This window comes from Lipotes vexillifer, unplaced genomic scaffold (genome assembly GCF_000442215.2).
Source record: "Lipotes vexillifer unplaced genomic scaffold, Lipotes_vexillifer_v1.1 scaffold440, whole genome shotgun sequence".
NCBI classification, from domain to species: Eukaryota; Metazoa; Chordata; class Mammalia; order Artiodactyla; family Lipotidae; genus Lipotes; species Lipotes vexillifer.
In genome coordinates this window covers 1,933,438-1,945,253 of record NW_006778543.1, presented here as the reverse complement: position 1 = coordinate 1,945,253, position 11,816 = coordinate 1,933,438, and positions in this window count along the sequence as shown.

The following is an 11,816-nucleotide window of genomic DNA, read 5'->3' as shown; positions in this document are numbered from 1 at the left end:
TAGATACATCTATGACCTGCCTTTCACTTAATTCAATGTCATTTTGCTCCAACGTCATTTTTTTAGAGAGGTCTTTCTGGATCATGCCGTCTAAAACAGCAGTTCCTTCATCGCTCTCTGCCTCCTTACTCTTCTTTATTTTTATTTTCAATAGTGTTTTTTAACCACATAAAATATTATATGTACCACATTTAATTGTCTGTTTTTCACCACTAAAATTAAAGTTCCACGGAGCAAAGACTGTCTATTTTGTTAGTGCAATATACATAAAATGACCTACTTGGTTAAATAAAGGGCAAGTTTGTTAGGACAAATGCAAGCTCTACAGAAAGAAGAAAAAAGAGAATACAGATTTCTGCTAATAACTATTCTGTCATCATCGAGAAAAGCAGACCAAAGTACCATGTTCTGATCACTGCCAAGAGGTGTATCTTCCTTTAATTAAGAGGAGAATTCCTTTAAGGACGTTCAGTTCCCTTTACTGCTCTCTCATCAAGCAACTTTCTCTCACTAAGTCAGTTTTCTAATTGCCTTTTTCCTAGTAAAGACTGTGAATGAAGGGCTATGGGGCACAAGCATTCTGATCACTAGAGTTGTTCATTCCCACTGTTCTCGGTATCTCCCTTAGTAATCAGTAAAGTTATGTTCCTGTTTATAAGGAAGCATCAGAGCTAAAACTTAGGTAAACTCACAAAACCAGGTTTATGAACCTGGAAAGCCAAGGTCTCAACTCTCCACTGTGATTTGCCTCCAATGGGTAGCAGCCGTGATGAAACACATCTGGAAAGGTTATCCAACCTTACCCATGGCTCTCATCTGCTATCCGGAGAGGCATACAAATTTTGAGACTGGTTAGTTTCAAGTTCATATGGGTTTAGATGCAGCAATAGTGGATCTTCATAATTAACCTAAATGAGCTTACGGTTTATAGTGTGTTACTGGTAGAAAAGGGAGGCATTGCTGTAGCATTGACCACACAGTTTACTTTTAATGGACAGATTTTCGTTTAGTGAACTGCAGCAAAACAAAACAAAAATGCTGCAGACAGTCATCTCTCAGTAGCTACCTAATAAAGCTTAAACTGGCCAACTTCCATGCCCTTCAGGGTTCCAGAAATACAAACAGGAAGTTAACATTTCCATAGCAGTAACAATTCTGAAATAAAAGCTGAGGAGAAACAATAAAACAGAAGGTCAGGATAAAAGCAATTTACATTTTATTAGCATCCTAACACTACATCAGAATAAATTTTAAATATCAAAATAGAGTCAGAGTAAAATTAGAGTAACATTTGTAATCAAACGACTTTTTTTTTCATTTTTAGGCATGGCTTCCCTCTGGTCTTGTAGCAAGGCGCGAACTTATATAGCATCTCTAAATTCCCTCAACTTGTAAGTTCTGCTGTGTCATCCTATGGATAATTTTGACCAAGCAAGCCTCTCTATTTCAGGTATAAATGTTCTTTTCAAAGAAAAGATGATTCTCGTATGATTCATTGTGTTGATCATTTGCTTATATTCACTCCATTATTGTGAGAAGCCATACACAATAATGAGTGTAATGAAAAGAGTGATTTTAAGCAAGTCAAATGGATTCTTCAAATATCCCTAGTAAGCCAAGAGGACGACAGATTATCCTTTGGGAATGGGCATAGCCTGGAACTGGTAAATGTTCCTTGATTTCCCTGTGCTTGGACCTTTCCTTTCTAAACTATTAAACATTCTTTTCCTCTAACTATAGAAGATGGAGGTGGTTTTCTAAGACAGTGAGAAGATACTTTAACATTATGTAGAGGAAGGATGAACTGAATGTCAAGGAGACAGAAAAGGGACATTCTTAGGTTGAGATGAGTAACCAGGAGATAATAAACCAGTGTAAAGACAGAAGAGAGGGAAGAGGGGATTTAGTTCCATAAACCGTGAATTTGTTGTTGCAACCTTGAGCTGTGCAAGCTTCCATGGCCTTCTGTCCTTGTAAGATAATGGGCTTATAAAGCAGATAAGATTGCTAACAATTGGGACACTGATACAGAAAATTAGAATACCTTTCATGGTGATAGACTCTGTTTTTCATAAATTATCTTTCATTGGTTAAGGAATACATATTCAGTTTCTTTAAATGGTGTAAATGCCTTAAGAGTAGTTTCTAAGCCTTCCACTCCTTTAAAAATGTGTTGAGCGTCAAGTAAGACCCAAGTAAATTCTCATCCAAAAATGACTTTTTACCCTTTTATTTTCTCACTTTACCTCCTGTTACTGAAATGTGATTTTGATGTGGGACATTGACACTGATTTTGAATTAGTTGCAACCATGTACATTGCAGTTTACCCAGAATCCATAGAAAAATATCCCTATAAATCTACATCCTAGCCCTAGAATGTCCCCCCTTAATTGGGTTGACAAGTGTGTTTTAATATACTACAGTCCTGATGAGATAGAAGCATGATCTCCTCAATTTAAGTAAATGCAAGCCTGATAGCCAGAGAAAGAGTAAGATGACTCCCTTTTGCCTCTAGCTGTGATAACTTTATGTATTCATACTTAAAAAAGACAAATTACTTTTCTTAACATAATCCTAAAGGGATTAATACTAGCAAATATTATGCCAATCTCAAAGTCCTGTAATTTTAGTGTACTGAGCACGTACAGGAAATTGTGTAAGAAATTGTTTAAATGGAATACTGCCCTCTTATGGTTACACAGATCCTTCTAGAGCCAAACATGAAATCATAGTCTTTAGTTAGGGCAGTTAATAGAGGGATTTAATTAGTGGAGAGATCCAAAAAATGTAACACAGACTGATTTTACACGCTACAAAATGGAGTTGTATGGAGGCAACTCATTCTAGGTTTATATATCTAGGTTTCACAGAGGCAAGGATAGAACCCAGTTCATTGCTTTTTCCATTCTAATGCATATTTGAATAGAATGATAAGTTCTGGTTTCATAATGCAGATATTTCAAGGGAAATTACAAAACATCAATTTTAGCAAAGGATTTTGTTAATAAGTTTCATTGTACTAAATCAATATGATGTCAAAACTTTCCAAACGTTAGAGGACTTCAGCATCTCATCAAATCAGAAAATTTGGAAAGTTTTCAAATATCAAACTAAAAAACTTCCAGTTTCCAGGACATTTTATTTATATTCTCCAAAAATCATTCTTATTCGTATTTAGCATCTGAGGAGTCACAGAACAAGTTGAAGACATGTATCTAACACGTGGCAGTCTGTCAAACACTGGATAAAAGCATTTTTTTTTCCTAAAAACTTTCATCTCTTCCAATTTAACCATTTGCATTTTTATTTGTTCCCAGGCTGTTGTTTTTATTTGAATCAGCTTTTTTGAGGTAAAATTTACATACAATAGAATGTATACATTTTAGTGTACAGTTGAATGAGTTTTGATAAATGCCTGTGCTCATGTAACCATCATCAGAATCAAGATATAGAACATATACATAGATATATAGAACATATATATCACCCAAGAAAGTTTCATTGTGCTTGATCTCAGTCGCTCTCCCCATTCTGGCCCCAGGCAAACATTTAACTCTTTTCTGTCTACTCTATAAAGAATAGATTGATTTACACAGACCTTCATATATAAGAAGTTATAAAGTAGATACGCTTTCATGTTTGGTTTCTTTCTTTCAGCATAATGGTTTGAGATTCATCATTGTTGTTTTGTACATCAGTAGTTTGCTCCTGTTTATGGCTGAGTTGCATTCCATAGTATGGATGTACCACAATATTCATCTTCTCACTAGCTATTGGATATTTGGTTTGTTTCTAGTTTAGGGATTTTTATTAAGAAATACTGCTGTGAAAGTTCATGTAAAAGTCATAGTGTGGCCAGATGTTTTTATTTCTCATACGTAAATACCTAGAAGTGCAACTGTTGGCTCATATGATAAGTGTATTTTAACTTTAAGACACCACTAAACTGTCATCCAGAGTGGCTGTATGATTCTACATTTCCACCAGAAATGTATGAGAGTTCCAGTTGCTTCAAATTCTTGTCACCACTTGATGGCATCAGTATTTGTGTGTGTGTGTGTGAATTTTAGAATTTTATTTATTTTTTTATACAGCAGGTTCTTATTAGTTATCCATTTTATACATATTAGTGTATACATGTCAATGCCAATCTCCCAGTTCATCCCACCACCACCACCCCTGCCACTTTCCCCCCTTGGTGTCCATACGTTTGTTCTCTACATCTGTGTCTATTTCTGCCCTGCAAGCTGATTCATCTGTACCATTTTAATAGGTTCCACATATATGCGTTAATATACGATATTTGCTTTTCTCTTTCTGACTTACTTCACTTGGTGTGACAGTCTCTAGATCCATCCACATCTCTACAAATGACCCAATTTCGTTGCTTTTTATGGCTGAGTAATATTCCATTGTATATATGTACCACATCTTCTTTATCCATTCGTCTGTCGATGGGCATTTAGGTTGCTTCCATGACCTGGCTATTGTAAATAGTGCTGCAATGAGCATTGGGGTGCAGGTGTCTTTTTGAATTATGATTTTCTCTGAGTATATGCCCAGTAGTGGGATTGCTGGGTCATATGGTAATTCTATTTTTAGTTTCTTAAGGAACCTCCATACTGTTCTCCACAGTGGCTGTATCAATTTACATTCCCACCAACAGTGCAAGAGGGTTTCCTTTTCTCCACACCCTCTCCAGCATTTGTTGCTTGTAGATTTTCTGATGATGGCCATTCTGACTGGTGTGAGGTGACACCTCATTGTAGTTTTGATTTGCATTTCTCTAATAATTAGTGATGTTGGGGGCTTTTTATGTGCTTCTTGGCCACCTGTATATCTTCTTTGGGGAAATGTCTATTTAGGTCTTATGCCCATTTTTGGATTGGGTTGTATGTTTTTTTAATACTGAGCTGCATGAGCTGTTTATATATTTGGGGGATTAATCCTTTGTCCACTGATTCATTTGCAAATATTTTCTCCCATTCTGAGGGTTGTCTTTTTGTCTTGTTTGTAATTTCCTTTGCTTTGCAAAAGCTTTTAAGTTTCATTATGTCCCATTTGTTGATTTTTGTTTTTATTTCCATTACTCTAGGAGGTGGATCAAAAAATATCTTGCTGTGATTTATGTCAAAGAGTGTTCTTCCTATGTTTTCCTCTAAGAGTTTTAGAGTGTCCAGTCTTACGTTTAGGTCTCTAATCCATTTTGAGTTTATTTTTGTGTATGGTGTTCTAATTTCATTCTTTCATATGAAGCTGTCCAGTTTTCCCAGCACCACTTATTGAAGAGGCTGTCTTTTCTCCATTGTATATCCTTGCCTCCTTTGTCATAGATTAGTTGACCATAGGTGTGTGGGTTTATCTATGAGCTTTCTCTCCTGTGCCATTGATCTGTATTTCTGTTTTTGTGCCAGTACCATATTGTCTTGATTACTGTAGCTTTGTAGATAGTCTGAAGTCAGGGAGTCCGATTCCTCCAGCTCCGTTTTTTTCCCCTCAAGACTTAGCTTTGGCTAATCGGGCTGTTTTGTGTTTCCATACAAATTTTAAGATTTTTCCTTCTAGTTCTGTAAAAAATGCCATTGGTAATTTGATAGGGATTGCAGTGAATCTGTAGATTGCTTTGGGTAGTAGAGTCATTTTCAGTCTGTTGATTCTTCCAATCCAACAATATGGTATATCTCTCCATCTGTTTGTATCACCTTTAATTTCTTTCATCAGTGTCTTATAGTTTTCTGCATACAGGTCTGTTGTCTCCCTAGGTAGGTTTATACCTAGGTATTTTATTCTTTTTCTTGCAATGGTAAATGGGAGTGTTTCCTTAATTTCTCTTTCAGATGTTTCATCATTAGTGTATAGGAATGCAAGAGATTTCTGTGCATTAATTTTGTATCCTGCAACATTACCAAGTTGATTGCTTAGCTCTAGTAGTTTTCTGGTGGCATCTTTAGGATTCTCTGTGTATAGTGTCATGTCATCTGCAAACAGTGACAGTTTTACTTCTTCTTTTCCAATTTGGATTCCTTTTATTTCTTTTTCTTCTCTGATTGCTGTGGCTAGGACTTCCAAAGCTATGTTGAATAATAGTGGCGAGAGTGGACATCCTTATGTTGTTCCTGATCATAGAGGAAATGGTTTCAGTTTTTCACCATTGAGAATGATGTTTGCTGTGGGTTTGTCATATATGGCCTTTATTATGTTGGGGTAGTTTCCCTCTATGCCCACTTTCTGGAGAGTTTTTATCATAAATGGGTGTTGAATTTTGTCAAAAGCTTTTTCTGCATCTATTGAGATGATCATATGGTTTTTATTCTTCAGTTTGTTAATATGGTGTATCACATTGATTGATTTGCGTATATTGAAGAATCCTTGCATCCCTGGGATAAATCCCTCTTGATCATGGTGTATGATCCTTTTAATGTGCTGTTGGATTCTGTTTGCTAGTATTTTGTTGAGGATTTTTGCACCTATATTCATCAGTGATATTGGCCTGTAGTTTTCTATTTTTGTCACATCTTTGTCTCGTTTTGGTATCAGGGTGATGGTGGCCTCGTAGAATGAGTTTGGGAGTGTTCCTCCCTCTGTTATATTTTGGAAGAGTTGAGAAGGATAGGTGTTATCCCTTCTCTAAATGTTTGATAGAATTCGCCTGTGAAGCCATCTGGTCCTGGACTTTGGTTTGTTGGAAGACTTTTAATCACAGTCTCAATTTCAGTGCTTGTGAATGGTCTGTTTATATTTTCTATTTCTTCCTGTTTCAATCTCAGAGGGTTGTTCTTTTCTAAGAATTTGTCCATTTCTTCCAGGTTGTCCATTTTATTGGCATATAGTTGCTTGTAGTAACCTCTCATGATCCTTTGTGTTTCTGCAGTGTCAGCTGTTACCTCTCCTTTTTCATTGCTAATTCTATTGATACGAGTCTTCTCCCCTTTTTCCTTGATGAGTCTGGCTAATGGTTTATCAATTTGGTTTATCTTCTCAAAGAACCAACTTTTAGTTTTATTGATCTTTGCTATTGTTTTCTTTGTTTCTATTTCATTTATTTCTGCGCCACTCTTTATGATTTCTTTCTTTCTACTAACTTTGCATTTTGTTTGTTGGTAAGGTTAGATTGTTTATTTGAGATTTTTCTTGTTTCTTGAGGTAGGCTTGTATTGCCATAAGCTTCCCTCTTAGAACTGCTTTTGCTTCATCCCATAGGTTTTGGATCGTTGTGTTTTCGTTGTCATTTGTCTCTAGGTATTTTTTGATTTCCTCTTTGATTTCTTTAGTGATCTCTTGGTTATTTAGTAATGTACTGTTTAGCCTCCATGTGTTTGTGTTTTTTACATTTTTTCCCCTGTAATTGATTTCTAATTTCATAGCGTTGTGGTCAGAAAAGATGCTTGATATGATTTCAGTTTCCTTAAATTTACTGAGGCTTGATTTGTGACCCAAGATGTGATCTATCCTGGAGAATGTTCTGTGCGCACTTGAGAAGAAAGTGTAATCTGCTGTTGTTTGGATGGAATGTCCTATAAATATCAATTAAATCTATCTGGTCTATTGTGTCATTTAAAGCTTGTGTTTCCTTATTAATTTTCTGTCTGGATGATCTGTCCATTGGTGTAAGTGAGGTGTTAAAGTCCCCCACTATTATTGTGTTTACTGTCGATTTCCTCTTTTATAGCTGTTGGCAGCTGCCTTATGTATTGAGGTGCTCCTATGTTGGTTGCATATATATTTATAATTGTTATATCTTCTTCTTGGATTGATCCTTTGATCATTATGTCATGTCCTTCTTTGTCTCTTGTAACTGTCTTTATTTCATAGTCTATTTTGTCTGATAGGAGAATTGCTACTCCAGTTTTCTTTGATTTCCATTTGCATGGAATATCTTTTTCCATCCCCTCACTTTCAGTCTGTATGTGTCCCTAGGTCTGAAATGGGTCTCTTGTAGAAAGCATATATATGGGTCTTGTTTTTGTATCCATTCAGAGAGCCTGTGTCTTTTGCTTGGAGCATTTAATCCATTCACGTTTAAGGTAATTATAGATATGTATGCTCCTATTACCATTTTCTTAATTGTTTTGGGTTTGTTTTTGTAGGTCCTTTTCTTCTCTTGTGTTTCCCATTTAGAGAAGTTCCTTTAGCATTTGTTGTAGAGCTGGTTTGGTGGTGCTGAATTCTCTTAGCTTTTGCTTGTCTGTAAAGCTTTTGATTTCTCCATCGAATCTGAATGAGATCCTTGCCCGTGGAGTAATCTTGGTTGTAGGTTCTTCCCTTTTATCACTTTAAATATATCATGCCACTCCCTTCTGGCTTGTAGAGTTTCTGCTGAGAAATCAGCTGTTAACCTTATGTGAGTTCCCTTATATATTATTTGTCATTTTTCCCTTATTGCTTTCCATAATTTTTCTTTGTCTTTAATTTTTGTCTGTTTGATTACTGTGTGTCTCGGTGTGTTTCTCCTTGGGTTTATCCTGCCTGGGACTCTCTGTGCTTCCTGTACTTGGGTGGCTATTTCCTTTCCCATGTTAGGGAAGTTTTCGACTATAATCTCTTCAAATATTTTCTTGGATACTTTCTCGCTCTCTTCTCCTTCTGGGACCCCTACAATGCGAATGTCGTTGAGTTTAATGTTGTCCCAGAGGTCTCTTAGGCTGCCTTCATTTCTTTTCATTCTTTTTTCTTTATTCTGTTCTGTGGCAGTAAATTCCACCATTCTGTCTTCCAGGTCTCTTATCCATTCTTCTGCCTCAGTTATTCTGCTATTGATTCCTTCTAGTGTAGTTTTCATTTCAGTTATTGTATTGTTCGTCTCTGTTTGTTTGTTCTTTAATTCTTCTAGGTGTTTGTTCTTTAAATCTTCTAGGTCTTTGTTAAAAGTTTCTTGCATCTTCTCGATCTCTGCCTCCATTCTTTTTCCGAGGTCCTGGATCATCTTCACTATCATTATTCTGAATTCTTTTTCTGGAAGGTTGCCTATCTCCACTTCATACAGTTGTTTTTCTGGAGTTTTATCTTGTTCCTTCATCTGGTACATAGCCCTCTGCCTTTTCATCTTGTCTATCTTTCTGTGAATGTGGTTTTTGTTCCACAGACTGCAGGATTGTAGTTCTTCTTGCTTCTGCTGTCTGCCCTCTGGTGGATGAGGCTATCTAAGAGGCTTGTGCAAGTTTCCTGATGGGAGGGGCTGGTGGTGGGTACAGCTGGGTGTTGCTCTGGTGGGCAGCGTTCAATAAAACTTTAATCTGCTTCTCTGCTGATGGGTGGGGCTGGGTTCCCTCCCTGTTGGTTGTTTGGCCTGAAGTAACCCAACACTGGAGCCTACCCGGCTCTTTGGTGGGGCTAATGGTGGACTCTGGGAGGGCTCACACCAAGGAGTACTTCCCAGAATTTCTGCTGCCAGTGTCCTTGTCCTCATGGTGAGCCACAGCCACCCCTGCCTCTGCAGGTGACCCTCCAACACTATCAGGTAGGTCTGGTTCAGTCTCCTATGGGGTCACTGTTCCTTCCCCTGGGTCCTGATGCGCACACTACTTTGTGTGTACCCTCCAAGAGTGGAGTCTCTGTTTCCCCCAGTCCTGTCAATGTCCTGCAGTCAAATCCCACTAGCTTTCAAAGTCTGATTCTCTAAGAATTCCTTCTCCCGTTGCTGGATCCCCAGGTTGGGAAGCCTGACGTGGGGCTCATTACCTTCACTCCAGTGGGTGGACTTCTGTGGTAGTGTTCTCCAGTCTGTGAGTCACCCACCCAGCAGTTATGGGATTTGATTTTATTGTGATTGTGCCCCTCCTACCGTCTCATTGTGCCTTCTTCTTTGTCTTTGGATGTGGGGTATCTTTTTTGGTGAGTTCCAGTGTCTTCCTGTCAATGACTGTTCTGCAGTTACTTGTGATTCTGGTGCGCTCGCAAGAGGAAGTGAGCGCACATCCTTCTACTCTGCCATCTTGAACCAATCTCAGCATCAGCATTTTTAAATTTAGCTGTTATAGTGGTTAATAGGACATCTCATTTCAGTAGGTGTTTTAATTTGCATTTATCTCATGACAAATGATTTTAAACCTCTTTTCATGTGCCTATTAACCACTCAAATACCTTTTTTTAAATGATGTGTCTGGCCAAATCTTTTGGCCATTTAAAAAAAATTGGATTTGCAACCTGTATTTGAGTTTTAAGTGTTCTTTTTATATTCTAGATGCCAATCTTTTGTCAGCTACATGTATTGTTAATATTTTCTTCTAGCCTGTGGCTTGCCTTTTCATTTTCTTAATGATGGTTAGGCAGTCCCACGTGCTATAGATTGAATGTTTATGATCCCCAAATTCATGTATTGAAATTGTAATCCCCAAGGTGATGGTATTAAGATATAGGGCCTTTGGGAAGTGAATGGGTCATGAGGGTAGAGCCTTTCATAAAGGATTAGTGCCTTATAAAAAAGGCCCAAGAAAGCTCCCTTCCCTCTCCCACCATGTGAGAACACAGTGAGAAGATGCCATCTGTGAGAAAGTGACACTGAATCTTCCAGCACCAAGATCTTGGACTTCTCAGCCTGTGAGAAGTCAGAACTGTGAGAAAAAAATTGTTGCTGTTTATAAACCATCCAGTTTATAGTATTTTCACTACAGCATCCCAAATGAAGTAAGACACTATGCTATGAAATACTGTACCCTCCTGTCACTGATCACTATTCTGTTTAAAGATATCATTGGTTATTGAGCCTTTCAAAATATGACTCTCATAAATGACCACAATTCTAACAAGTATTCCTTTTTTAAAATAGTGCCATACACATATTGCTTAATTACAGAAATATCTATGTAAAACTCAAGAATAAGCAATTATACTCCAATAAAGATGTTAAAAAAAAAAACCCTCAAGAATAGTGACTGGCTACTTAATGGGTATTGGGTTTTCTTTAGAAGTTATGAGAATGTTTTGGAACTAGATAGAAGGCATAGATGCACAAGATGGTGAATCTACTAAATAATATTGAATTATATCCTTTAAAATGGTTAATGTTATGCAAATTTCACCTTAATTTTTAATAAAGGAAATAAAAAGGGGAAGAGGGGAGTGTACCTCAGCCCATCTCCGAAGGACACATTGATGCAATAGGGGCAGAGCAGGCGAGACTGAGCGCAGCAGTTAGAGGTCCCACTCCACCAACAGTCAGGCTCACAGTGGTCCTCATGGCAGACAGTGCAGTGAGAGGCAGATGACGGCCTTCTCCCAGGACCCTCCAGGCCCTCCGGCTGGCAGGTGAGCTACGGGACGTGGGGACAGGCTGAAGGCTGCGTCTCACAGAGCTCCAGAGCCCTCTCAATGGCCACCCACTGGCGGGGCCCAGGCCCTGAAGCAGCAGTGAACCTCTCCCCAATCCCCACCTCGGCGACCTAACAGCAGTGGCAGTGTCCACAAAGGCCTCAGCAACTGGAGTATGTGGACACTGCCATTAAGGTAACAGCTTTAACCAGCTTCACTCTCTCCATTCAAATTTCAAAAATTGGTATAGCTTAGATCAGTTGTCTACCTCTAGGAGGTGGCCAGAGGTCAGGGTTAAGTTGCAAGGACATTGCACAACATTATTTCAGGACAGCCTCTGTGGTTGGGCTATTCTCAAAGAAGGGCAATTGTTGTGAGCTGGGAATTAACCTGATTGATATTTGCTACAACACATATTCCTATTGATACTATACAAATGATTCTCTCCAGTTTAAATGAAAAGCCTGAGGGCTGGCTGGGTCCTGGGCGCCTGGCTCCCTCAGTGATGATGGCTGGGCAGAGTCTGGGGACCTGGCCCTGAGGGCGCTGCCAGCTGAGATCTGCCTTT